Here is a 27,694-nt window from a genome sequence, read left to right on the forward strand (position 1 = left end):
ATTATCTTTTAAAAGAAAATCATTTTACACATATACTTTAGTATTTAATCTACCCATCCTACTTGTAAGAACAAGTTTATACCTACTCAATTTTAATTTTTAAATATTTTTGAGGTGATAAATCAGGTTTTTCTCTTTTTTTTCTAATTTTCCTAAGTTCTGTTTTTTTAGTTCCCTGCGATAATTTCTTACATGTGTGTACATGCATAAACTTATTTATGGATTTTCTCTATTTAGTTAGAAAATTAGATTATCTAATAGTTTGACAGTTTTTGGTTTTTTTTTTCCCCAAAGAATTGGCTTTTTGATAAATATATTTTTCCAGCTATTACCTAATTCTTTCATTTTTATTATTTTCTTCATGTTTTTACCCTTCTCTTTATATTGTTTATCATGCATTTTGTTTTAATTTTTGATTCATTTTCCCTTTCACTGATTTAAATATTTAGTGCCATGAGTTTTCCTCTGAGCATTTTCTAAGCCATTACCTAAAAATCCTCTGGGGTGACACTTTCCTTATCCTTACATTCTAGGACATCTACAATTCCTTTTTAAAAAATTTTATTTTTTATTAAAGTATAGTTGACAATTCTCTTCTATATTTTTCCTTGGACCCAAAACTTATTTAATAAGAAATCAGTGTGCCCTGGCTTGTATGGCTCAGTTGGCTGGACTGTTGTCCCACACACCGAAAGGTAACAGGTTCAATTCCCTGTCAGAGCACATACACAGGTTGTGGGTTTGATCCTGAGTTGAGGCTTGTGTGGGGGCCAGCCAATCGATGTCTCTCTCTCTCTCTCTCTGCCCCTCTCCCCTCTCCCCATTCCTCTTTCTAAAAAAGTTTAAAAAGCCAATGCATTTAATCTTCCAAATAGAAAGTTGTTATTTAATGATATATTGGATTGTGTTTAGAAAATAATGAATGTTATTATTTCTACTATCAAAAATTAATTGTCTTTACCTTTCTGACCCAATATATCTCCCTGGTATTTGGTAAATAGCCTTTGTACCCTTGGGGAAAAAAGTGCTTTCTCTATCATCAGTGTACAGTATATAATACATATATCAGGGTTTGAGGACATGTGGATGCATGCTCATCTTCACTACATTTACCTTATTGGTCATGTTGTTTAGGTTCTTTATATATTTCATGCTTTTTAATCTATTAGAATTATCTAAGACTGATAACTATTATTGCTGTATATCTTTGTATATTTGTTTGTTTATTTTCCTTTTTTTTCTGCATGAAATTTGCCACTGAGCTGTTTAAAAAAATAAATGTTGCCACTGTATCCTGGCTGGAGCTATTTTTATATTGATTTTTGTGTTTGGTAAAAATAGTGTACATTTATTTCTTTTATATTTATAATCATACACTTTAAGTTCCACTTTACTGAAAATTTTTTCCCTTTACAAAGATCTGAAATGTCTTCTGTCATATGTTAAAAGTCCATATACTGCCCTGGCTGGTTTAGCTCAGCAGTTAGAGCATCGGCCTGCGGTCCAGAGAGATCCGGGTTCGGTTCCCGCTAAAGGCACATACCTCGGTTGCAGTTTGTCCCCGGCCCTGATTGGGTAACGCAGGTGGCACCCACTCGATGAGTCCCTTTCACATTGATGTTTCTCTTTCTCTCTCTTCCTCTCTCTCCCTCCCACTCTATCTGAACAAAAAATGTCCTCTGGTGAGGAGAAAAAAAAAAAAAAAGTCCATATATTTATGGGTAAGATTTAGGCTCTATTTTCTATTTAATTGTTTCATCTATTTCTCTGCCAAGACCCACAGTATTAAATTCCATAGCTTTATAACAATTTCTTTGTTAGCTTGTTATAAATACCTTTTCTCTGTGACTCATCTTTTTACTTTTCCACAGTAACATTTCTGAGCTTTCGACAAAGCATTTCTTCAGCTCTTGACCTTAGATAGGCTTTGGCTTGTTTTGGCCTAAAAAGGTGTTGGAAGCAACAGTGTGCTAGTTCTGAGTCTAGGACTCAGAAAGACTTGTCTATTCTCTCTCTCAGAACACTACCATTGAAATATGTCACACCCATGCCCACCTGCTGAATGAAGCCTCAGTCATTATCATTGCTCAGTCAAAGTCCCCCAACTGCCCACTGATCCATCAGTTCACCCCCAGATACATTAGTACATTAACTTCAGATCAATTGAACAGATCCAGTTCAGCTAAACTTCCTAGTTGGCCCATAGACTCATAATTAACAATAGGTATTTGTTGTTTTAAGCCATTAAATATCGAGGTGGGTTTAATTTAGCAATAGATTATTGATATAATAATTTAAATTTCAACATGGTAGTAATTATCAATATTTTGTTTTGTGCCTTGCATTGTTTGTTTACTTTGAAAGGGTTCTAGCTATGTAAATAAAATATCACAAAATATTCTTTCATGAGTTTTAAAAGTTCTGACATGTGCTTCTCTCATTTAAAGTTTAAATAAACTGGAATTGATTTTTCGTCTAAGATGTGAAGTAGGGCACCAATTTAATTTATTTTCAATATGGAGAGTTAATTGTACTACAAAATTTATTGATGATTTCTTCACACCTGTATAATGCTACCTCTTTATATATGTTAAATCTCTATGTAAGTTTTGGTCTCTCCATTATGTTCTATTTATCTTTTATTTTCCAGTTCCTATGCCAGTAATACCACCCAGCAATGCGATTTTTTTTTTTCTGATGATTATATTGACTATTTTGAACCATTTTAATTTATACATAAAATATAGAATTTATTTTTCAAGTTCCTTAAAAAAACTTGTGATTTTAATTGGAATTGCATTGAATATGAAGATGCTGACATTGTTTCAATGACTTTTTAGCATTTAGTAAAAATATATGTTTGGTATTTGTTTTCCTGGTGAATTTTTAATGATTATTCTTATGTATGTTTTAGGTGTGTGTAAATTACATTACAAAACCCTTTTTTATGTATCATTCATTTTACTAATCCTAACTTTTCCTTCAAAATACACCTTGTCACATATTCAAAGGAACATTTTTGGTGATCTACTGAATTATTTACTAAAAGGTCTGAGCGGGTGGGAGATCACATCCACAACGCAAGGCCAGTGTGGGGCCTAATGGCTTTATTGCATGTGTTTGGGTGCAGGCCGACTAGTCACAAATTTCAAGCTCAGCATTGGAATCTCTTTGTTCTCTGGGTTTTATATTTGCAAACTACAGAAACAAACAACAACAACAAAACTACATTAAAAAAAAAAAACCCACACTCTCTTGGCACCAGGTAATTGGCGCCAGGGCTGATATAAGCTGTCTCAGAGGTAAGGAGTCTGCTCCAGCAGAGGTCTGGGACATCATTAACCTCCTTTTATATGGTCCCTCCAAGTTTTCCAAGGCCATCATTAACCCCTTATCTTTTTGGTTTCTCGGGGTGTCAGTCCCAAGTTTTTTTAGAAAACTGTTCAGGTGTTTACGTGCAGGAATAACTGGTCAGAATGGAGTTTAATTTTGTTAAAACATTATTAACCCTTTCATTTACCTATCTTCTATTTAATACTCCTGACACTAATAATTTACCTATTTTTTATATTTATTCTCTTCTGCACCTTGCCTCTGACCTACATTTTAGAGAATCACATTTCAAAGCAGTTGGCTTCCAAGTAGGTCTAGTCAATGGATAAAAGAAAAAGCAGGATGTATTTCTGTCTTATTCAGCCTCAACTAGTGATTCTGATGTGCACTCTGCCCCTTGTCCATGTAACTCTGGTTATCTCAACCCAAGGCCTCAATTCCCATCAGGCCACCTTCTCCTGCTCCCCAACTGTGGGTTTAGATTTCTCCAGTTGGTCCCAGTTTTGGGTCCAGTAACCATTTTCCTCCATTTTCCTTCTAGCCCTGTGGTTGAAGTGGCTTCCTGATTCTTTTGATAGCAAGTTTATCTTACCAAAACTCTTGGTTAATCAATGTAGTAGCCAATTGACGGTAGTAAAGTATTTTAGTTTGAATGACTTAAAGTGATTTCTGTTTTTACTAACTCTTTCATCACACTTTGACTATACCTCGTGTATCTTTTATTCTAATAAATGGTTCACTAGCTTTTTCTTTCACTAGATTATCAACTGCTTGATACAAGAAACCTCATCTGGATCATTTCTTAAAATATCTACCAAAAATATTTTTTCTGTTCAAAATTACATGAATGATTAGAAGAATATTCTAAGTGACTTACAAATTAATATAAATTTCATTTAAAGTGTATTATTTATTAAATTTGAAGCTTTATTTCTTACCTTCTTCTCAAATCCTTTACAATATTTATGCTCCAGCTATGCCACACTTAATCATTCACTCATGTATTTATTCATTCAACAACATTAAACACCCATTGTATGTCATATATATGCAGTTATTACAATAGTAGAGTAAAAAATCAAGCAAATCTAAATTAAGGATGACCAACCCTTATATAATTGTTATGCTTTGAGAATAAATAATGTTTAAATTATGATCAGAATGGCATATATAAAGCATGTCTAAACACAACTCTTGCTTATCAACAGAAAAGTTAAACTACTCATTTCTTTCTTTTCACAGATTTTTTTTATGACAGAAGTTTCCAGTTTTTAGTATTTATACTAGTGTTTTCATTATGCCATGAATTTTGTCAGTAATGTTCATTCTAGTATTAATAGAAAGATTTCAACAATGCTGATCATTTTAAAACTGCTAACCCACCCCAGGGCATTGTTTGTGCTTCATTATTGTCCCATGGAACTGTGGAAAGCACTCTGACTTTAACCTTAGTGAGACTGGGCCCATTATATTGTAACATGCACCCTGAAGAGCATTATGTTCCAGTTAAATCTTGACCTTGTTTAGCATATAGCATAGGCTAGCATATGCAAATAAGTAAACCAAGGCTCTTACCACAGGAACTTAAACTTTGTGTTCTAAGCACTGTGCATTTGACTCTAAAGCTATGCATTAAAGTGCTGGCACTGGACCCAATCCATATTTCTGCCATCTTAACCTAATTACCCAACCATTCTACAACCAGGTATTGCTTTCCACTTTATTGTGATTAAAAATTCATTTCCAAATGATTGTATGATTTAAAGGAAACAAGAATTTGTTGCTATCAGAGGCAGCTATGGCTAAAATCATTTATCTGAAATTTGGATCTTTTGATACAGTTTTAGAAGCTAAGTGGCATCAGGCAAAGAATATTGAGCCAAGGGGAAAAAAATAGTGCTTGGCCTTTGGAGAGATGCCTGCGAGTATATATTCATAATAAGTCTCCAAAAGAGTCTTAATAAATAAAGCAGACTGACAAGTGATTCTGATGCTACTCAGTTGGCCTGATATTTTTCTCTAGTCAAGGGAGAAGGTCCTTCATATTTAACCCTACAATCTCTTTTCCTTTTTTCCATCCTTCCTCCCTCTCACTTGTTGAAAGAGAATATGTAGAAATATTAAGGACATAAATTCAAATAAAATAAATTGTTTCTATTGATAAGGCTACAATCTAGAGGATGAGACATTAATAATAGAATTAATATAATTGTAGAAATATGCACAAGATATGATGAAGCTTACTGCCCAACATAGGGGCTGAAAATACCAGATACTCACTTTCCCAGCCTTCTGTGGTTTTAGGACATAGGCATATTACCCACCCCTAGTCAATGGTATGGGAGGAAATAACCACTGAGTATTTATTGAAAATATTTTTCTCTCTAATTAAAATAAACCAACAACAAAACCATAAGAGCAAATACTCTTCTTCTTTGCTCATATTTGTAGAATAGGTATAAGATACCAGAAACTGGCACTGGCCAGTTTTGCTCAGCGGCTAGAGCCTCGGTCTATGGTCCAGAGAGGCCTGGGTTTGGTTCTTACTAAGGGCATGTACCTCGGTTGCAGTTTGTCCCCGGCCCTGGTTGGGTCGTGCAGGAGGCAGCCACTCGATGTATCCCTTTCATGTCAATGTTTCTCTCTCTCTCTCCTTCCCACTCGATCTGCACAAAAAAATAAAAAAATGTCCTCAGATGAGGATTAAAAAAAAAAAAAGATACCAGAAACTGGATAGCCATCACATATCCTGATAGACTACATTTAAGTACTAAGGCAAAGTACTGATAGTTGGCAGATAAGATGGAAAAGACCAGGTCATTGATTACAGTCACCGAGTGCAAACCAATGTGGTATACCTACCACAGACTTCTTAATAATTGATAAAACTACATGTTAGCCATTTCCAATTTAGTTTTAGTTGGATATTTGATTATTGTAGCCAAAAACATCTGAACTAGTACACTTTTCTTATCCTCATGAAGTTCTAAATTATTGTCATCTATGGATTCCTCTTAAATTGAATTGTTTATAAAATGAGCCTTAAAATATAAATTACAATGAAAAAATATGAGTTTAATTGCCTGTGGTGCAACAAATTTTTAAATATTATAAATTGAAAATTATTCTGTCATTTACACACTAAATTACCTTTTTACTCTACTATATGGAAATCATGTACTTTCATGTTATAGCTATTAACTTGAAATTTAATGTTTGAGGGGATTGGAAGATCTCAGGGTTCACGTGTATAAATAATTTATGTATTTTTGTTACAGATGTTTCTCCTTTTTCCCCCATTGATTCCCCCCTCCCAACTCCCTCCCCTCCCTGTCCGCAGCTTGGTTGTCCTAGTCCATTGTTCATGCATACATGCATGTAAGTTCCGTAGTTTATCTCTCCCCCAACACCCCCTCTTCTGGAGATTGTCAGTCTGTACCCCACTTCCACGTCTCTGGGACTAACCCATTCCTCAGACTGTTATGTTCATTATATTCCACAAATAAGTCAGATCATATGACACTTGTCTTTCTCTGTTTGGCTTGTTTCACTTAGGATAATACTCTCCAGGTCTCTCCATGTTGTCTCAAAGGATAAGAGATCTTTCTTTCTTACAGCTGCATAGTACTCCATTGTGTATATGTACCACTGCCTTTTTATCCATTCATCTACTGATGGACACTTGGGCTGTTTCCAGATCTTAGCTATTGTAAATAGTGCTGCTATGAACATGGGGGTACGTATATTCTTTCTGATTGGTGTTTCAGGCTTCTTAGGGTATATTCCTAGAAGTGGGATCACTGGGTCAAATTGAAGTTCAATTTTTAATTTTTTGAGGTAACACCATATTGTTTTCCATAGTGGCTGTACCTGTCTACATTGCCACCAGCAGTATATTAGGGTCTCCTTTTCTCCACACCCTCGCTAACACTTGTTGTTTGATGATTTGTTGATGGCGGCCATTCTGACAGGTGTGAGGTGATACCTCATTGTTGTTTTAATTTGCATCTCTCTGATGATTAGGGATGTTGAGCATTTCTTCATATGTCTCTTAGCCATTTGTATGTCCTGTTTGGAGAGGTGTCTATTTAGCTCCTCCGCCCATTTTTTAATTGGGCTTTTTGTCTTCCTTTTGTTGAGTTGTATGAGCATTATATATATTTTGGAAATTAACTCCTATCTGATATAGTATTGGCAATTATGCTCTCCCATACAGTGGATTGCCTTTCCATTTTGATGATTGTATCTTTTGCTCTGCAGAAGCTTTTGAGTTTGATGTAGTCCCATGGGTTCATTTTCTCCTTTGTTTCTGTTGCCTTAGGTGATGTATCAGTGAAAATTCTGCTGCTTATTTTGTTGCCTACAATTTCTTCTAGGATTTTTATGGATTCATGAGTCACATTTAAGTCTTTTATCCATTTTTAGTTTATTCTTGTTTAGGGTGTAAATTGATGGTCTAGTTTCATTTTTTTTTTTTTTTTTTTTGCATCTAGCTGTCCAATTTTCCTAACACCATTTGTTAAAGAGGCTGTCTTTACTCCACTGTATGCTCTTGCCACCTTTGTCAAATATTAATTAACATATTGCCTTGGGTCCATTTCTGGGTTCTCTGTTCTGTTCCACTGGTCTATATGCCTGTTCTTGTGCCAGTACCAGACTGTTTTGATTACAGTGGCTTTGTAGTATAACCTGAAATCTGGTAATGTGATCCATCCAACTTTGTTCTTCTTTTTCAAGATTGCTGTGCATATTCAAAGTCTTTTTTTGTTCCATATGAACTTTTGAAGTATTTATTCGAGTTCTGTGAAGTATGTCATTGGTATTTTGATGGGGATTGCATTGAATCTATAGATTGCTTTGTGTAATATGGATATTTTAATGATGTGAATTCTTCTAATCAATGAACAAGGTATGCGATTCCACTTTTTTATATGTTCCTCTATTTCTTTTTTCAATGACCTGTAACTTTCTGCGAATGAGTCCTTTATTTCTTTGGTTAAGTTCATTCCTAAGTATCTTAATTTTTTTGCTGCCATGGTACATGAGATTGTTTTTTAGTTTCTCTTTCCATGAGTTCATCATTGAATATAAGAATGCTGTCGATTTCTTCATGTTAATTTTGTATCTTGCTACTTTGCCAAATTCATTTACTAAGTCTAATAAATTTTTGATGGAATCTTTGGTGTTTTCTATGTATGACAGTTTTACTTCCACCTTTCCCATTTGGATCCCTTTTATTTTTTCTTTTTGTCTGACTGCAGTGGCTAAGACTTCCAGTACTATGTTAAATAAGATTAGTGAAAGTGGGCATCCATGTCTTGTTCCTGTTCTTAAGGGAAATGCTTTTAGTTTCTGCCCATTGAGTATGATGTTGGCTGTTGGTCTTTCATATATGACCTTTATTATGTCTAGATATGATCCCTCTATTCCCACGTTGCTGAGTGTTTTTATCAGAAATGGGTGCTGAATTTTGTTGAATGCTTTTTCAGCATCTGTTGATATAATCATATGATTTTTATCTTTCATTTTGTTTATGTGGTGTATCACATTTATTGATTTGCAAATATTGTATCTCTGGGATGAATCCCACTTGGTCATGGTGAATAATTTTTTTGATATATTACTGAATTTGATTTCCTAGTATTTTGTTCAGTATTTTGGCATCTATGTTCATCAGGGATATTGGTCTGTAGTTTTCTTTCTTTGTATTGTCTTTTTCTGGTTTTGGAATTAGAATTATGGCCTCATAAAATGAGTTTGGAAGTCTTCATTCTTCTTGGATTGTTTGAAATAGTTTGAGGAGAATGGGTATTAGTTCTTCTTTGAATGTTCGGTAAAATTTCCCTGTGAAGCCGTCTGGGCCTGAGCTTTTGTTTGCTGGGAGTCTGGATGACATCTTCAATTTCTTTAGTTGTTATTGGTCTGTTCAAGTTTTCTGTCTTTTTCTGGTTCAGTTTTGAGAGATTATGTGTTTCTAGCAGGTTGTCCATTTTGCTTAGATTGTCCAATTTGTTACTGTATAATTGTTCATAGTATTCGTTAACAATTCTTTGTATTTCTGTGGTGTCAGTTGTTACTTCTTCTCTTTCATTTCTGATTTTGTGTATTTGGGTTCTCTCTCTTTGTTTCTTGTTGATTCTAGCTAAGGGTCCATCAATCTTGTTTATCTTTTCAAAGAACAAGCTCTTTGTTTCATTGATCCTTTGAATTGTTTTTTTGGTCTCCATGTCATTTATTTCTGCTTTGATCTTTACTATTTCTTTCCATCTACTTTCTCTGGGGTTTTCTTTTTGTTTGATTTCTAGATCTTTAAGTTGTGAGGTTAGATAGTCTATAAGAAATTTTTCTTGTTTCTTGAGGTAGGCCTGTAGTGCTATGAACTTCTCTCTCAGAATTGCTTTTGCTGCATCCCAAAGATTTTGTGTTGTTGTGTGTTCATTTTCATTGGTTGTCAGGAAGTTTTTAATTTCTTCCTTGATCTCCTTGGTAACCCATTCATTGTTCAATAATATGTTATTTAGACTCCATGTTTTCAAATATCTTTGCATATTCTTGTTGCAGTTGATTTATAGTTGCATGCCCTTGTGATCTGAAAAGATGCTTGATATGATTTCAATCTTCTTGAATTTGTAGAGACTTAGTTTGTACCCTAACATGTAATCTATCTTTGAAAATGTCCAATGTGCACTTGAGAAGAATGTGAATTCTGCAGTTTTGGGGTATAATTCTTTGTAGATATCTATTAAATACATTTGATCTAGTGCTTCATCTAGAGTCTGTATTTCATTGTTAATTTTTTTGTCTAGAAGATTTATCCAGTGATGTCAGCGGGTTGTTGAAGTCCCCTGCTATGATTGTATTGCTGTTGATTTCTCCTTTGAAGTCCTCCAAAAGATTTTTAATATGTTGGTGCTCCTAAATTGGGTACATATATGTTTATCAAGGTTATATAATCCTATTGGATAGATCCTTTCAATATTGTGTGGTGGCCTTCTTTGTCTCTAGTTATGGCCTTCATTTGAAATTTACTTTATAAGATATGAGTATTGCTTGCTACACCAACTTTTTTTTTTTTTTTTTTGCTTTCCATTTTCTTGAAAGATTTTTTTCAATCCCTTCACTTTCAATCTATATGAGTCTTGTTGTGAGGTGGGTTTCTTATAAATAACATATATGTGAGTCATGCTTTCTTACCCAGTCAGTTACTCTGTGGCTTTTTATCAGAGCATTCAAACCATTCACATTTAAGGTGATAATTGATAGGTACTTATTTATTGCCATTTTTGTTTCATGCTGTTCTATTTTTCTTCCTATTTCTTTTACTAATTACAGCAGTCCTTTTCGCATATTCTGCAGTGCTGGTTTGGTGCTAATGTATTCCCTTAGCCTTTTTTTTTTTTTTTTTTTTTTTGTCTGGAAAGTTCCTTATTTGACCTTCTGTCTTGAATGATAGCCTTGCTGATAGAGTATTCTTGTATTCAGATCCTTGTTTTTCATGACCTTGATTATTTCATGCCACTCCCTTCTGGCCTGTAGTGCTTCTGTTGAGAAGTCCGCTGAAAGACTTATAGAGTTTCCTCTGTAGGTAACCTGTTGCTTATCTCTTGCTGCCTTTTGGATTCTCTCTTTGTCTTTATTTTTTGGCATTTTAATTACTATGTGTCTTGGTGCGAGCCTGTTTGGATTCTTGTTACTTGGGTTTCTCTGTGCTTCTTGAACTTGAATGCCTTTTTCCTTCACCAAGTTAGGAATGTTTTCTGTCACTATTTCTTCAAATATGTTCTCTAACCCTTGCCCATTTTCTTTCTCTTTGGGAACTCCTATGATGTGAATGTTATTACGTTTCCAGTAGTCCCACAGGTCTCTTAAACTGTCTTCCTGTTTTTTTGTCTTGGTTTTCTGATTGATTGATTTTTTCTACCCTGTCTTCTAATTCAATGATCCGATCCTCAGCTTCCTCTACTCTGCTGGTTAGTCCTTCCAATGTGTTCTTAATTTCTGCTGTGTCATTGTTCATTTTCATTTGGTTGGTTTTTAATGTTTCTATATCTTTACTCATGGTGCTGATGCCCTTACTCATGCTGTTGAGCTTCCTCAAGATCATGGCTCTGAACTCTACCTCTGATAATTTGCTTAGCTGCATTTCATTGATCTCATCTTTGATAGAGTTCTCTCGTTCTTTCATTTGGATTTGTTTTTTTGTTTTACTATTTTGGCTATCTCAGTGGGTTTTGGAGCCTGCCAAATTTTCACTGTGGGTGTTGGTGTCCTGCTGTTTGTGGCTCCTTCTACTGGGTTTTGATGAGCCTGGGTGGGCCCACATTAAACACCACTGTTGAGTCTTACTTTCCTTGGTAGATTTTCAAGCCCAGGAAAGGTTCAGTTAGCCTCTAGCTTTTTCCTGGTGGCTAGTAGTCTCAGTTATTCAGTGCCTTGGAATGTAGCCCTGGTGTTCTGCATAAGAGGATTTCCAGAGGGTGGGGTAGATGGTGGTTATTAATGAGCTTCAATTTGCATTTCTTTGCCTCATCTGGGAAAGGCTGAATCTCCAAGGTGGGGGGGACTGCTGCTTTTTCCCACAGCTCTGGGTAGGAGCACACTGGCCACCGTACTTTGTGGCTGCAGTTCAGCAAAGACTCTGAGTGCCCTCCAAATCCCAGGTGTCCCCACAGAGTTCCAGCCCAGTCTGCCCTCCCTCTGCCATAGTCCCCAGTGTGTGACTGTGGCTATTTTAGCACTCTGTCCCTGCTCTCTCTGCTGTGGAGCGGGCTTGGTCTTTATTCCCCAAGGGCACTACTCACAGCTAAGACTGCTGCTATTTGTGGGCTCCCAGCCCGCCACCCTCTTGAGCCTCCGCAGATCCTACCAGCGTCCCTGGTTATATGGTCCTGTCCTGCTGCTTTTCTGTGTTTTTTTTTTCGTGAGGATTTGTCTTTATGTTTTTTATTTGTTTATTTATTTATTAATTTATTTATTTTGTTTTTGATACATGCCCCTAGCAGGAACCAAACCCGGGACTCTCTGGTCCACAGGCCAATGCTCAACCACTGAGCCAAACTGGCCAGTGCAGATTTGTCTTTATTTCAGTTGTAATTCTAGTTTGGTCCTAGGTGATCATCTGCATAGCTTCTATTCACTCTGCCTCCATTATTCACTTCCTCTATGCCTATCTTGTGTGTAGCTAGGTCACACAGTCCTTCCTGGTGCCTCAGCACCCTGCAGGTCCCACGAGTAACTGGATGGCACAGTCCCTTTGGGGACCCGGCTCTATGCCTATGTTATGTGCTGCTGGGTCGCACAGGCCTCTGTAATCCTTCAGCACCCCACAGGTCCCGTGGGTAACTAGATCACTTAGTCCCTACTGGGTCACGCAGGCCTCTCTGTTGCTTCAGCACCCCACAGGTTCCATGGGTAACTGGATTGCACAGTCTTTGCTGGGTCACACAGGCCTCTCTGTTGCTTTAGCACCCCACAGGTTCCACAGGTAACTGGATCGCACAGTCCTTGCTGGGTTGCACAGGCCTCTGTAGTGCCCCTGCACCCTGCATGTCCAGCTGGCAGGCAGCTGGATAGCACCAGTCTCTGGGGCTCTGGCTTCCCACTGCTCTTGTAAGCTACTGTATCGCACAGTCCTCTGTTGATCCCCAGCTCCCATGGCTGATGGCTGGGGAGTGCTGCTGCCCTGTGGGGCTCAACTCCTGCTCAGGTTTTGCTGTAGTTTTTGGGGATGGGTCTCAGCTGCTGGTCTGTGCTTCTGTTGCCTGGGGATGGATGTCTACTCCCTATCCGCTGCTGCTGATGGTATATCTCGACTCTGATCGGACTGTTACTATGGGGGATGGTGCTGGGCTCCGGGCTGTCTGCGGCTTCCGTGACCAGCACCTTGGGAGCTCCACTACTGTGCACTGGTCTGTGTTGACGCAGAGTGTCCACTGGTCCGATGGTGCCAGGTGTGCTGGTGGGCTCAGGTAGCTGGGCCCTAGCTGCTCCCACTGCCTCCTCCCAGGGAAGACTCAGGACCTTCCAAAATGGTGGGTCCTCCCTGAGGTGCAGGGAGAAGCGCCATAAAGGGCTGCTTACCATGGCTGCCAGCTGCTCCCATCCACAGCACAGGAATCTACTGCTCCATGTCACTGCACTGCTCGGATTTTGTCGTCCACCTTTGCATCCACTCACACTCTCTCCCACGCTCACCCTCTCTCCGGTCCTGCCCACCACCATCTTCCTAAATACTCTTCTTTTAATTGGTATGCTTAACAACCTATTAACCTGATTTACCTGAATTTTAATCACAGGCTTCATATTAATTTTATGTGTGGCTTCAGCTAGGCTTCTAGATGCCTGCACTTTTATTTGTAAATCCAAGCAATAAAAGCATCTACAGAGAAACACGTACTTATTACCCTAGATATTTGACCTAAAAAATTATAGAAATATAGTTCCTTACTTCACATAATTTACCATGTTGGATATAGGTTCCTTGATTAAAGAACCAAGATTAAAGAATTAACATGCAATGTGATAAGTCAACTTGATGAAGCACATGAGAGAAAAAAATTTATTCTTTCTGCAGTGGAAAGGCTAAAAGGTAGTATATATTTGAGCTGATTCTTAAAGAGTAAATAAGATTTCACTGGGCATAACAGTTACAACTAGGGAAATGATATATGTAGGGATATATATACACACACACACATATATACATATATATACATATGTATATACACACACACACACACAAACATATGTGTGTGTGTGTGTCTGTATGTGTGTATATGTGTGTATGACAACACTGAAAATTTTTAGGAAAAATATGATTCTTGCCCTGGCCAGTTTGGCTCCGTGGTTAGAGCGTCGACCTGCGGTCCAGAGAGACCCAGGTTCGGTTCCCGCTAAAGGCATGTACCTCGGTTGCAGTTTGTCCCCGGCCCTGGTTGGGTTGTGTGGGTGGCAACCACTCGATGTGTCCCTTTCACATCGATGTTTGTCTCTCTCTGTCTTTTCCTCTCTCTCCCTCCCACTCTATCTGAACAAAAAATGGAAAAATGTCCTTGAATGAGGATTAAAAAAACAACAACGATTCTTATTATGATAGAATATGGGATACTTGAGAACATATTGGAAAGATGAATTCAGGATACGTTATGAAGGAAACTGAATGTTCTAAGAGTTTAACATTTGTTCTGGAAGCAATGGGGACCACACAGAAAGATGATTTTTAGAGTTGGGGAGACAATGTTGGCTGATGGTTATACTGTGTTTTAAGCAAACAAATTAGGCAAAATATCCAAATGTGATCCACTGACATATTTTAGGCAGGAGAAAATAAGGGATTTTAATTGCAACAGGACTATTTCCTTGAATGCAGCAATAAAAGCAATTCAGAACTAGTGTTGTAATAGCAAATATTTCTATAAAAGTCCTGTTTGAGATTAATGAGGGGAATAGAATGGGCAAGTCTCATTAAAAAAACTTGTGTGTTGTATTATTTAGGCAAAATCTAAGCTGCTGCAACAAATAAGACTCCAAAGTACAGAAGCTAAAATAAGACATGTTTATTTTTCAGACATGTCATATTCAGACTGTTCCAGATTAGCAGAGTAGCTCTGGGCCATGGAGTCTTCTAGGGACTCAGGATTTTTCCATCTTGTTATTTGTTTTCCCTACAAGTAGGTGTCAGGAGATTATGATGTTACCATGTTTGTTGCTGGGTTACACATATGTCTGTGTTGTGTCCTGCGAAAAGGGACAAGAATATGCAAAGCAACATAATACTTTATGCTAGTGAAAGGTACAGTCATCCCTCACCACTTTGCACTTCGACTTTCGTGGCTTCACTCTATCATGTTTTTTTCAAATATATTCATTAAAATGTTGATCAAGACAGTGAAAATGATACAGCACACACTCAGTTATCTGAGTCAATTATACACCCCTGTATTACAATTAAAATTAAAATTACTGTACGTACGTACAACTGTAGGACTATGTATTCGAGCACCCCCGCAAATCCTTCAACACCAGGCGCAACCGCTCTACCACTCCTTGTGTGTGGGCAATAACTTTTTTTCCAAAATATTGTGTGTAGTGAAACCAAGCCAATCCGATCATGCTGTTCACTGATTGGCTAGCCTATCCTCTTCCTATCCTGGCCACTGATTGGCTCATCCTCATGCAAGTTTGTTTCTCTCATATAGGCTTCTACATCGCTATGCATGGGAAACGTCTTTGCTCTTATAAGTGTTTGCAATTTCTGCGAACTTTTATCTAAGCCCCACAATGGCTCCGAAATGTGCTTCTTCTAGGCCTTCTGATGATGAAACTCAGCATTGGAGGAAGATGCTTACCATCCAGGAGAAGGTGAAACTCTTGGATATGATCAAAGATGGCAAGAAAATCATGGAGGTTGCCCGCCATTACGACTTGAATGAGTCTACTGTTCACTCCATCTGGAAAGATGAAAGGAACATCTGTGCAATGGCTGCCGTCTCTTTCAGCAAGGAAGCAAAGCACATCGTGACAAGTCATGATAAGTTCATAGTGAAAATGGAGTGTGCCCTAGCCGTTTGAATCAGCGACAGCCGCCAAAAACAACAACAACAACAACAACAAAAAAAACATTTCGTTGGATTCGCTGGTCATCCGAGAGATGGCAGGCAGCTCTGCCAGCGCTTTACAGCCAACAAACCTCAACCACAACACTCTTCTGCAATGTTCATGGATTTCACGAAGAGCAAGGGTTGGTTCGAAAAGTTCCAGAAGAGGTATCATCTGAAGAGTGTCGTTCTCCATGGAGAAGCTGCCTCTGCGGACCAGCCTGCAGCAGAGGACTACGTGAACAACACGTTCCAGAAGACCCTTGAGGAGGGTGAGTATCATCCAGAACACGTGTTCAATATGGATGAAGCAGGACTGTTCTGGAGAAAAATGCCTTCCTGGACATTCATTTCAAGGATGAGGTCAAGGTCCATGTGAGTGAGGAGGAGGAAGAGCAGCCAGAGGTTCCTGGGGGTCAGGAGGAGGAAGTTGGTCTGTATCTCACAAGTTGTGAGAACTATTAAGTTAGTACAGGACCTGACTGGCGAATGGAACCCATAAATGATAGGTGTATTGTGGTTCCGGAATGCACTTGATGGAGCGATAGAACCCTACAGAAGCCTCCTCACGCACATGAAAAGACAGTGCCAGCAACTGCCCATCACGATGTTCTTCATTCAGCCACACACCCAGATACCACTGCCTACTCCTAGTGCTCCTTCAGCGGAATAAGACGATGACGCACCTGCTGAAGATACTGCACTACCTGAAGACTCTCCTACTGAGGTCGTGCCTTCAGAGGAGCAGTAACCTTGCTCTTCTTTGCTGTGCAGCACATCTCTTCATTTTCATTGCTTCATCATTGAACAAGTTGCACTATTTTCATAGGTTAGTGGTTGTGTGTAAGAACTGTGTGTGTGTAATTAAATGTACAATAAAAATAATATACTTGTAATGTCTAATATGTCTTATTTTCTTTTATTTTGTCTAATATATTGGGTAATACGAGTGTAATGGTGACTAAAGGGTGTTATTTCATGTCTAGAGGGCTTTAATAATGTTAAAAAACTTTGCCCTGGCCGGTTTGGCTCAGCGGTTAGAGCGTCGGCCTGCGATCTGGAGAGACCCGAGTTCGGTTCCCGCTAAGGGCACGTACCTCGGTTGCAGTTTGTCCCCGGCCCTGGTTGGTCGTGCGGGTGGCAACCACTCGATGTGTCCCTTCACATCGATGTTTCTCTCTCTCTCTCTTCTTCTCTCTCCCTCCCGCTCTGTCTGAACAAAAAATGCAAAAATGTCCTCGGGTGAGGATAAAAATAAATAAATAAATAAATAAATAAATAAATAAATAAATAAATAAATAAACTTATTTAGAAGGTCATAAACAGGTTTTCTATGCTCTAACTGCAAAAATATTTTATTTATAAATAAAGAACCCTACTTCACGGAAATTCATTTATCACAGTAGAGTCTGAAACTGATTCACAACGATAAATGAGAGCCGACTGTATTACTGTATCTATCCCTGATACTGTACCCATAGCCTCGGCTCAAATTTTAATGGTGAGAATTTAATCACCTAGTCAATGGTTAGTTGCAAAGGAGGCTGAGAAATATAGTCTCTAGCTGGGTAAGCTGATGTTTAGCTATTACTACATCAACATAAAAGGATGAGAGAATAGATTTTAGGGGCAAATGTCTGTCTGTCATATATGAGTCAACTTGTATTCTAGGTTTATGATCTGGGAAGCTGAATAAATGGTGATGCCATTTCTCAAGACTGAAATATTTTAGGTTTAATGTTATGAGCTAATATTTTTCTTATTATGTACATACACCTTTCATGCTCTGACATATTTTAAGAGTCTCATGCTTTACCAACTGAACTAGCCGGGCACTCTTGGACATATTTTAGTTCCTCCAAATGTGTCAGAGAAAAGTGTCAGAGCAGAATTTGCTTGTACAAAGGTAGTTTGGGATCTTCAAGCATTTGCACAATCTTGAAATCATAAACTAATTTCTAATTGCAACTGGTTGTTTCAAATTTCCTGGATTTTCTTTTGGAATAAGCTTCACTTTTCTTTTGAGGCAGAGCACTGGAAACAGTCTGGCATTATTGATTAATTAATGAGAGAGTTGGAATATATTTGTATTAGACCTGCTTACAGAAAGCGAGAGATAGGATATAAAGTCTGGATTAGAGATATTCTGATGACTGATAAATATAGGCACAAGGAAACAAAGTCTTCTTAGTGCCAATATTCCTGATCTGATAAAGACTGAACACATTTTAAAACATAATAAACCCATGTAAATTATAAGCAATGCTGCATTTTTTAAATTCAATCAACAGAAAACCATTTAAACATCACTGCATGCACACGCACAAGCATACACACACACACACACACACACACACCCCTCATGTGTTGGGGAAGGTTATCAAGAAAATATGACGGCTGGTTTGACCTGGGCAGCTGGACCCCAGCCCCTCCACTGTGCTTGGATGTGCATTTCACTTGGCTTCCCTACTCTCGGAAGCTGTTCCAAGTACACAGCCTTTATTTTTATTTTTCTTGTTTGAATATTAGTGTGCAAGTTATTACATTCTCTTTCCCATCCTGTTTAAAGCCACAATATCTTCTATTACTGAAATGCAGATTTTCCTCCTATGAGGTTTGAGCCACAGGAGCCTCAGGGATCAACTAGTCAGAGTTTTCATTTTAAAGATAAAAAACCTGAAGCTAAGAGGATTGAATGATCTGTCCAAGGCCACACAACTGAGGCAGGCTGCACCCTCTGACTCTTTGAAACCAGGCAACCCTCTGCTGCCACCACTGTTAGTGGTCCTTATTTTTAATGGCTTTATAATCTGAATTGATCTTCATCGCCGTCCTATAAATGACAGCATCATTCCCTCTTTATAGATGAAGAAGCTGAGGCACTAAGTAATTAGGAACTTGTCCAAAGTCATACACAAATGCCACAGACTGAGTGAGGATACAGCCTTTAGATAGAAATGTGGTTTTGAGGCTATGGTACTGAGTACTTGATTGAACCTAGTCAGGGCCTTCTGTGTACATGACTGGTCCCAGTTAAGGCTCTCTATATAAACATATCTTTCTTTATTCATTTTCCATTTAAACTTTTAAGATGTGGAGGATGGAGGCATAGATCTACTGGACTTATAGCATAGTAATTAAGTGCCCTTGCTTATTGAACCTGCCACCTACCAGTCAGGATTAGCTTGCCTATTTCTGATGTCTCTCCTGACTTCCTCTTAGGGCTGGTCTCACATTAACCCAAGAAGTTTCCAAGGAGATTCTGACCCCATATGATAGCACATAGTGAGACGGCCAGGGATTTGATGAAATTGGTACCCCGTGATTGCAGTATCAGTTTAGACATAATAAACGAACGTTTATCATTTTTCTAGAAGCAAATGGATCTTATAACTGCTTTCAGATTAACAATCTTTCTGGGGTTAAATACCACAACTCCCAAAGAGGACACTATTTAGAATATATTTCAAACATGAATGTTGTGGGTAGTGTAAACAGTAGTAAGAAGTAAAGGGTTTTAAAAATGCATATGTTTTATGCTGTACATCTTTTATTTATTTGTTTTCCTCACCCGAGGACATTTTTTCATTTTTTTGTTCAGACAGAGTGGGAGGGAGAGAGAGAAACATCGATGCGAAAGGGACACATTGAGTGGCTGCCACTGGCAGGACCCAACCAGGGCCGGGGACAAACTTCAACCGAAGTACATGCCCTTAGCGGGAACCGAACCCAGGACTCTTGGGACCGCAGGCCAACACTCCAACCACTGAGTCAAACCTGCCAGGGCTACTGTACATCTTTTAGAAGAACTGTCATAAAAAAGATGAAAAATAGCCCTGGCCGGTTTGGCTCAGCGGTTGGAGCGTCAGCCCGCGGACCGGAGAGTCCCGGGTTCGGTTCCCGCTAAGGGCACGTACCTCGGTTGCAGTTTGTCCCTGGCCCCGGTTGGGGTTGTGTGGGTGGCAACCACTCAATGTGTCTCTCTCACGTTGATGTTTCTGTCTCTCTCTCTTCCCCCCTCTCTCCTTCCCGCTCTATCTGAAGATAAATGCAAAAATGTCCTCGGGGGAGGATAAAAAATAAAAAATAAAAAAAAGATGAAAAATAAGTGTTGGCAAGGCTGTGGGAAAACTTGAAACCTTTGTGCATCACTAATGGAAATGAAGAAGGGTGCAGCTGCTGGAGAGAACTGTTGTTTCCTCCAGATATCAAACGTAGACTTACCATGTGACCCAGAAATTCCACTTCTCTGGATGGGCCCCAAATAATTTAAAGTAGAGACTCCAAGAGATACTCGTATAGCAGTGTTTATAGCAGCATTCTTCACATTAGGCAACAGGTAGAACCAACCCCAATGGCTCAGGATTACTACGCTAAGGAATGTATGCAAGGGAGATAATTTGAGATGAGGAAAATCAAATCTTCATTTAAAATTGTGTTCATGATAGCTTCGTTATGAGAGGAAAAGAAAGAGGAAAACAAAAGTATTTTAGTGAATTTTGGAACCTCAACAAAATCAGAATATCATCTAGGAAGAAAAAGCATCATCATGGAAACAATGTAGAAACACGGAAAATGTTTGATGTAATATTAAGTGATTAAAATGAAAAATACATTTATGGAAAATTTCTGTCATTTAACACATACTGGAATGTTGCTAAGAACTGGATGTCACTATATAAAACTAAAAAATTTAAGGCTATGTTCCAGTGGTGGGGTATCTTTACAAATATGGTTTCATGTCACTGTGAATGTATGTGTGCTTATATGCACATATGTATGTATGTATGTGTGTATATTTTTGTAACAAAGTTCAAACAATGAATAACTTTTATGATTTAGATTTAAGACCCCTCATTTTTTTAAATGGCCATCCCTAAAGTAAACTTTTCATCTCCACAGATCAACCTAATTAGTGAATTGCAGTGAAAGGAATTTGGTAAGCATGGATGGTTCTCAGCAGTTGTTGCGGACAGGAACGCATGGAGCAGACACGTGAAGGCCTTGGCTTGGACAGTGGGAGAACAGTTTCCCTGTGTATACTCAGGCCCATCTAATGCATTCTAGACAATGGTTTCTCACTAGGTGTATATGAGAGCATCTGAGGACTAAAGACATCTCCAGTTTTCAAAGATCAGTCTTCCAAGGAGGTTCTCCAGTAAAAAAAGAAAGTGTGCTGCTAAATTGCTAACATCACCAGAAAATGTCACTTTTAATTGGATAGGAATTATGCAGTCAGCTGTGACCAGGAGGAAGGGGTTATCATGAGCTAATAATTTCACAGCAATGCAGCCTCATGCTTCTAATCCCTCCAGAGTGTTATCGCATGATTACCAAACAACCTGCTTAGATATACCTTATTAGTTTCTCTTTTGGATATCTTCATTTTTAGGAAAACTCTACTTCTGTGTGCTAGAATATGATGATGCTAGCGGTTTCAAATATGAGCAGCTGCCTTCAGCTCACGAGTAGTTGACAAAAATTAATCTACCCTTTACATTAATCTGTGCACCAATCAGACTGTTTCTTTAATCTAAGGAGTTTTATAATACAGTCTAAATCACTCTGGTCCAGGTGTCTTGTGCTGCTTAAGAAAAAAGTAACAAGAAAATTTAATCGGAAGATTATTAAGTATTTTAAGCTGGTGCTGGCTGGTATCACCTAGCAACTAGGGAACATACTGAGCAAGTCTAACAAATAGCAACTCATCCTCTCTGTCACTGCAGATCATATAATTAGGAGAGAGTAAGTATGCTTGCTGATGGCAATAAGGAAGATAACGATAAGATGCAAGAATGTTAAGAATTTGAAAAGTGGTTTGAGTTAACAGCTTGTGGCTGCTGCCATTATTAGGATGATGACTAGCTGAGTGACATCCATGGAGATTTTACAGGTGCACGGTTACAGAAAAGGAAGAAATATGAGAGGCCAGAAACAAATACACTCTGCTAAATAATCTACTGCCAATGAATGGTTATTGGTCAGGTTTATAGGGAAGAGAACAAAAAGCTTACCACATAGCCAATGGGCTACAGGCCCACACATTGTATTTCTGTAAGATTATGTCACATGGCTTTTTCTGCCAATTCTCTGAATCCTTCCCCTCTCTCAGGTCAAAATCGAACTGTTTCTGAGTTTCTTCCACTGTGGGCTTAGATTTTGTTTCTGAAGGCTGTGGATTTTCAGAAGGAGGTGACAAATTGCAGTTTGCCCACTAACCAGCTGTTTTGATAAAGTTTTATTAGAACATAGCTGCACCAATTCATTTGTGTATTGTCTAAGGGGGCTTTCACATCACAGTAGCAGAGTTGTAGAGTTATGACAGAGTCTGTGTGGCCCAAAGACCGAATGTATGTGCTATCTGACTGTACCCTTGGTCTGGAGTGGTATTTATTAGGTATGCATCTTTTCACAGCCCACAAAATTTCATTTCTGTTGTTTCCTCTCCTTTGATGCTTTTTGTCTTTGCGGGTTTATTTTTGTCAACTTGAATATCATTCATTTAGATTTCAGATTGAAATGGAGTTCAATATGAGGGTTCAGTCGGCTTGTTGTAACCGAAGGCTTCTTGTCATCACCACCTAAATGGCTTGATTGGGACATTCTGGTCTGTCTAGCAGGGAGCAGGTGCGACCCAAAGTAAAGCCACAGAGGATTCTAACACCCTTCTTACCCTTTCTGTTTTATAACTGAATATTAAATGCCTCTGTATCTCTTAGGCATTCAAGTTTCTCATGCTACCCTAGATTTCATCGGTGAAAAACGAAAACAGCATTAACCCTTATAAGAAGACACTGATATCAATTTAACTTTACAGACTTTCACTCAGAAAATATTTATGGAGCAGCAAATAATACAGGTGGAATTGTATTTAATGATTAGAACACTAAGAATAGCAATAATGACATTATTATTATTAATAATCATGACTATATAAAAGGCAGGTTAACTGTCCTTATAAAATGTGGCCTGGTAAAGGATATAGAATTTTAAAAAAAATGTAAATCAATATAACATGAGCTATTATGGAGATTAGAACAGCAGACGGTGGGAGTAGGTTTGCTTGTGATAATCATCGGAAGCTTTATAGTGAGGAATAAATATCATTTTGACACTCAGAATAGGAAGGGCTCTCCTGCCAAAAGACAAATGTGCTTATAAGAAATAGAGTTAGTCTCAAGGAATCGGACCATAAAATTTCACCACGACTCAGCTGTGTGACCTCTGGCAAATTATTTGACTTCTTTATGCTTTAGTTTTATCATCTGTCAAATGAAGATAATATTAATACTTTCTTTATAAGTTTGCTCTAATGATTATATGAAATGATGCACTTGACATTTAACAGAATTCCTGGCCCATAATAAATGTGCAGCAAAAGGTAATTATTCATGTTGTTTTTACAAATCATCTACTTTTTGTAAAGAAGGATGATGTTTTAGCCAAAGGAAAAATTTATGAAAGTATTTCAACACAATGGTGGCTGTCGATAAGAGATATTTTGGGAAGTAGTAACCTCCCAATCATCCTTCAAATACAGAATATAAACAACTAATTACTTTTTTTGCAAGTGGTATGAATGGGCCTGATAAGAAATGATTGACAATTGGATATTCTTGTTAGAATCAGGATCACCTAAATTTGTGTTCATCCAAATCATTTTCACAACTTTTCTAAAAATCAATAATTCAGCTGCTTACAATTTATATATGTTTCTCCTAGACAGATCTTATCTAGCGAGTTAGGTAGCATTACTTGAATGAAACATGTCAATATATTTTCCCTGACTGCTACTTCAACATATGTTTTCTTTCATTTTGCTAGGTTTTTATTTTGAGAGGGAAAACTTAGCGATTTCAAATAGAATTGGTTGCTTAATAAGACAAAACTGCAAGAATTATTGATCTACAAGTTTATCTAGATGAAAAAGACAACACAAGTTGGTACACTTATTTTAAACTTTTAATATTTCATTTCGTTACCCTTTTCTAAAACTAGACATTGTTATCAGAGATTTGACACATTTCTAGAGTTTAGCATGGTGTTTACAACTATGATATTCCAAATTAAACACAGTAGCAGAATGGTTCTACTTGGGTCTCTCTAGTAATCTGTTGGAAGCATACACAAGTGATTTTTCAGGACCCACAGAAGCAACTCAGGAGGCTTGTGTGATTGGAGTTTTCCTATTCTTGCACGTTAATTGTCTAATTTTTTTCATTAATTGTCCACTTCTTATATAAACTCAAATTATGCTTTATCATATAACCCTGACCTAAACATTTGTAGAAATTTTTAAAAGGGTCCCCTCTCTAAGGTTTTAGAATTGACCTTTTTGATAATTCCTTTGCAGAATTCTTGTGACAAATATTTTTCTAAGCTTCTTATTCTCTCTGCACATGGCAAAGCATTCTACCCGTATTTAAGACGCACTCACTTTGCATTTTGTATAAGGAGAAGTTTTAGGCCAGTGGAAAGACTCCAAACTGAGTGGATATTTAGAGACTTAGCGTCAGTCATTGAAATGTAATCCATTGAAGGAAAACATTCTTTTGGCTTCTGTAAATGTCATATTGGGAGCAGACTCTGAGCAAAGCATGCAGGGAATATAGCTTCACCATGCTTTGCAGATAAAAAAATCCTGATTATCAGAGGGAAGGGGGTGAGGGGAGGTCAAAGAGGGTAAAGGGGGGATAAATGGGATGGAAGGAGACTTGACTTGGCATGGTGAACACACTGGACAATATGCAGATGATGTATTTTAGAATTGTACACCTGAAACCTATATAATTGTATTAACCAATGCCATCACAATAAATTCAATAAAAAGTTTTGTAAATTTAAAAATGAAAGGAATCCAAAAATGCACAGGGTTGGGGCTGGGGAAACAGATGTAGTCGGAGGCTGGTCCTGAGAGCAGCTTAGAAGCCTGAAGCAGGGGAATGATGAGACTGGCAAGCCCATGCTCAGCAGTATGCTCAAGGGAAGGAGGTCATGCCCATTCAGCATTTATGACATAGCCTCAAGGAAGTTCACATAGTGATTGAAAATGTGTAAAGTCATAGATTTATTTGTTCAAAATATTCACTTTCTTTAGAACTCACATTATCTCAGGAGGCCCTGTTTCTGCTTAGTGTTGGGAAAACTGATCTCGCTAATTCAAGGTAGCTTAGTTCAATGCAACAATTTTTTTCATTCAAATTTGTGATTTATATTTAGTTCTAGTCCAATTTAAATTTTTATCACCAAGGTTTCTTCTCCACCTTGGGGTGGACTGTATTGCAGCAACAACAAAATAGCTTGGCAAGCTCATGCTGTGCGTCTTACTCAAGAGAAAGAGGTCAAGGTCATATCTATTCAGCATTTATGTCATGACCTCAGGAAGTTCCTTGGGTGACTCTACTGCCACAAAAACTTTCCCAGCTATTTCCAAGTCAGTGAGGTAATATGTGTGTGTGTGTGTGTGTGTGTGTGTGTGTGTGTGAGAGAGAGAGAGAGAGAGAGAGAGAGAGAGAGAGAGAGAGAGAAGAGAGTTGTTGAGATATCGTTAACCACCCTGGCCGGATTGGCCTGCGGTCCAGAGATATTGTTAACCTTGTTCTGATTTTCAATCCTATAATACTGAAAAGCAGCTGAATTCCAAAGAATCAACTATTTCAGCCTCTGCAGTTCTTGATGATATTCAGAGAACATCCCCCCTCCCCCATCTACAGCATTGAGGATCCCAGTAGTTACCACTGCCTCAATTCAAAATGGATGCACTCATATGTCTCTACCTTTGTGTTCTTATTCCACAAGTCAGCCGTGGCTAGGAGTAGTGGACAGTGCCCTGTCACCTGTGTTATGATCAGAACAACATCAACCAGAATCCTTTCCCTCTATGTTGCCAAATCACAGCTGGCCATAAGAGAAACCTAGTTCATGGCCTCCACCCCAGTAAGAATGCAGTAAATGACACTTTTTTAAAGAGAAAGATAAAATCATTTTACACATATTACTTTGTTCACAAGCAATTGATTTTTAAAAAATACTTCATTTTGTATTTCTACTAAATTTCTTATTTAGGATAAAGGAAAATGGATACCCCATGATATTAGAAAATCACTGCTTAGTAGACCATGAGAAAAGACATGGGAAATATCACTTCTAATTCTCTCCCATCCCGTGATATCAGTCTCCATCGGTCTCCAGCTTATGCCCTTCCTGTGCTATAAAACCTTCTGTGACATTATCAGACCAGAGCAGATACTTTAATTTTAAATGTAATAGGAGGATTACTTACCTCACACAATCAGATACATAATAAATGCTGGGTAGATCAACAAAGCTTTGCAGGAATGTGTGAGCTGTAGTGTTTTGGTGATATCTGTTTGCTGTAGACTATTGATTTATACAAAAAAGTACAACTTCTAAAAAGAGGAAATATGCAAACAAATCCTTTAAAATGAAAATTAGGCCAGCCATGAGAAGGCATTTGATTGAATAAATTTCTTTTTCTTCCTGGGTTTTTCTAAGAGATCCAACCTGCTCATACAAATAATGATATCTATACAAATGTTTACAACATCCAAATATTTGTTTTTCAGATTTATGCATCAATGCTAAGTACTTTACATATATCATCATATTTATTCTAACAATTTCATGAGGCAGATATTATTATGTTTCCCATTTTACAAATGAGGAAAACACCACACTGTTAAATAGGTCTTTCAGAATGCCTGACCCCATACTTTATGCTCTTAAATACTGTTTCTGCACCACAAACTGCAAACAGGTAAAAGTTTCACTCTGGGCACTGGCTCTCATATCCCTGGATTTATTTGGACTAACTCCCACTTCCCTACTTTAGTGTTTTCTATTGTCTCATTTGGTTTTCCTACATCCCAATTTGTTAATTTTCTGTGCCAACTGGACTGAGCCAGAGATTCCCAGATGTTTGGTCATATGTTATTCTAGGTGTGTCGTGAGAGTTTATTTTTAGATGAGATTAACATTTAAATCAATGCACTGAGTAAAGCAGGTTCTTCTCCTTAAAATGAGTGGGCCTTATCTAAGCAGTTGAAGGCATGAATTAAACAAAGTGTGACCCCAAGTAAGAGAGAATTCTTCTTGCCTAACTGCCTTTGAATTGGGATTTTGAATTTTTCCTGCCTTCAAACTCAGACTTGAGTTAAATAATCAGCTCTTCCAGGTCTGTAGCTTGCCAACTCACCTTGTACATTTTGAGAGTTATGACCTTCTGTGACCAAACCAATCAATATCTTTCTCTTCTTCTCTCTTTCTATCTCTCTGACTCTCTGTGCATAAATTTATATTAGCCCCATTTCTCTGAAGAAGCTTTATTAGTATACCGTATGACCTAGAACCTCAATTATAGTAATATTGTTGACCATAGCAATATTGTCAAACTTTGCATCTTGCTTGGACATTGTTCTGGTTCCATGCTGGCACTCAAATACAAAGGAATCTTGTAAACATTTTATAAATTTAAAATAAATGGGAAAAGGGTGAATTAAATCTGTGTTCCATATGCAAAGTGTTATGTTCAGAAACTCATAGACAGTCACAGAAACCAAGAGCACAATACCAGAGAGGTTAATCCATGGCAAAATATTAATATCATTCATCTCCTCTTTGGTGTCTTGCTATTTTATTTCTTAGTCTTTTATATTATCATATAAGAAGGTAGTCTTAACACCAAAGAGCTTGGCAGCCCTAGTCCAGTGTTTCAGAGAATATCTCCATGACCTATCAATTATATT

The sequence above is a fragment of the Molossus molossus genome, unplaced genomic scaffold, assembly GCF_014108415.1.
Source record: "Molossus molossus isolate mMolMol1 unplaced genomic scaffold, mMolMol1.p scaffold_m16_p_1, whole genome shotgun sequence".
Lineage (NCBI taxonomy): Eukaryota > Metazoa > Chordata > Mammalia > Chiroptera > Molossidae > Molossus > Molossus molossus.